The 1,597-nt window shown below is 38.0% G+C and overlaps 1 protein-coding gene across 2 annotated transcripts in view; it reads right to left on the bottom strand.

Moving 5' to 3' along the window:
• Positions 1-1,597, bottom strand: part of LOC119586159 — a 21,310-nt gene that overhangs the window by 16,679 nt on the left and 3,034 nt on the right. The window lies entirely within an intron of this gene.

Raw genomic sequence — 1,597 nt, 5'->3', positions numbered from 1 at the left:
TCATCATTAGGCAGCCCACATTTTTTTATTTCCAATTTTTAAATTTCCTTTCTAATCTTAGTAAAATTCGTACCTGATTATGTCATGAACACCAAGTCATAAGAAATTCTTGGAAATTCGACAGTGATCATGCAGAATTTCAACTTTTCACATTAACAACCCAACGGAATGACCTGGTAGGCTTTTTTAACATCCGCCTTTCCCCACCCTCTTCCAGTGCCTCTTGAGCAAATGTTCTCAGTCTATTTAAGGAAGGGGAAATTGTCCAAACATAAGATAATCACAAAAAAGGAAAATCAGACAAATCTACTTAAAATTTAGAATCCAACGGTGTCCTTTCCGTTCCCTGCCAACTTTTTTTTTCGAAAATTATTATTGTTAAATCATGGAAGGAATATCTAAAGAAATGTAGGTTGCTTTTCGAACGCCATGGGTATTATTTCAGGGATGTCTTCAGATCTCTCCCCTCTCATGACGCAAAACTAACATGTCGTTGATGCCTTGGCTATCGCCAGCGCTCTTAGCACCATAGTATACTAGCTGAACCAAGGAGCCTGGGCCTTCCTGGAAAACTAGTTGCTCTTCTAAAAAACCAACATTAAAATCTTCGTTTCTCCTTTGTCATACAAGAAAACGACTCTAAGAAACTTATAAAGTCGGGTGTCGCCCAGGGCAGTTTACTAGGTCCACTCATGTGCATTATCTATTTTGGTGACTTAATGAAACATCACTAAAGCAATGGCATACGCTCATGATCTTCCCACCACTTGTGGGAGGAAACGAAGCAGCTTCTCGCACACATCCCATTATTCAAACTGGCATACAGATTTTGTCATGCGGAGGAATCAGCCCATTACCATGTTAAGGAAATATGATAGAAACAACGGAAACAGTCTTCTATACATGAACGTCACAAAACACTGAATCTGACATAAAACCCCAAGTCTTCGAGTAAATATAGCAAACTTAGGAAGACAAGTTCCCCAAAAGACTGCAGTATTTCGACGCGTACTTTATAACCCGAAGGAGCCACAGCAGATCACACATTCACTCCAAGATACAATACAGATATCTCGCTTGGAGTGGGGCGTCACGCAACCATATCGCTTTACTAGGCAATGTGTAGGATAGAGCTCTACGTTTCGTTTTACTGGGATATTGACCCTCCCACCACATCTAATCATACTACTAATAATGGATGATATCAACAAGATCATGTAACGCCTGTTCTAAGTCTTTAATAGATGTGGTAGGTCTGTAGGTCATGTTTAGGACCGACAGCTGAAAGTCCTGCACATAGTTTCACGGATTACATACAAACTATTACCTGCAATGCTACTTTAGAACTGCATCGTGCATAAACTTTGTACAAATATATATGGATGTGGAATGAAATGTTCATTGGTGATAATTTTCCAAATAATTTCACAGTTCAAAATTTATAACTATGGTATAAACAAAGTAATATTACATACATGTACTACCTATTATACTGCATGAAACTGAAATAGATAAATTCTATTTTAGTGCTTCCCAGACTAATGTAATATTCTATGAATAAAAGTATACATGAATAAAGAGTGGGTGAGTGTATGAC

Source organism: Penaeus monodon, chromosome 21 (genome assembly GCF_015228065.2).
Source record: "Penaeus monodon isolate SGIC_2016 chromosome 21, NSTDA_Pmon_1, whole genome shotgun sequence".
NCBI classification, from domain to species: Eukaryota; Metazoa; Arthropoda; class Malacostraca; order Decapoda; family Penaeidae; genus Penaeus; species Penaeus monodon.
This window is presented reverse-complemented; position numbering and strand designations above follow the sequence as displayed.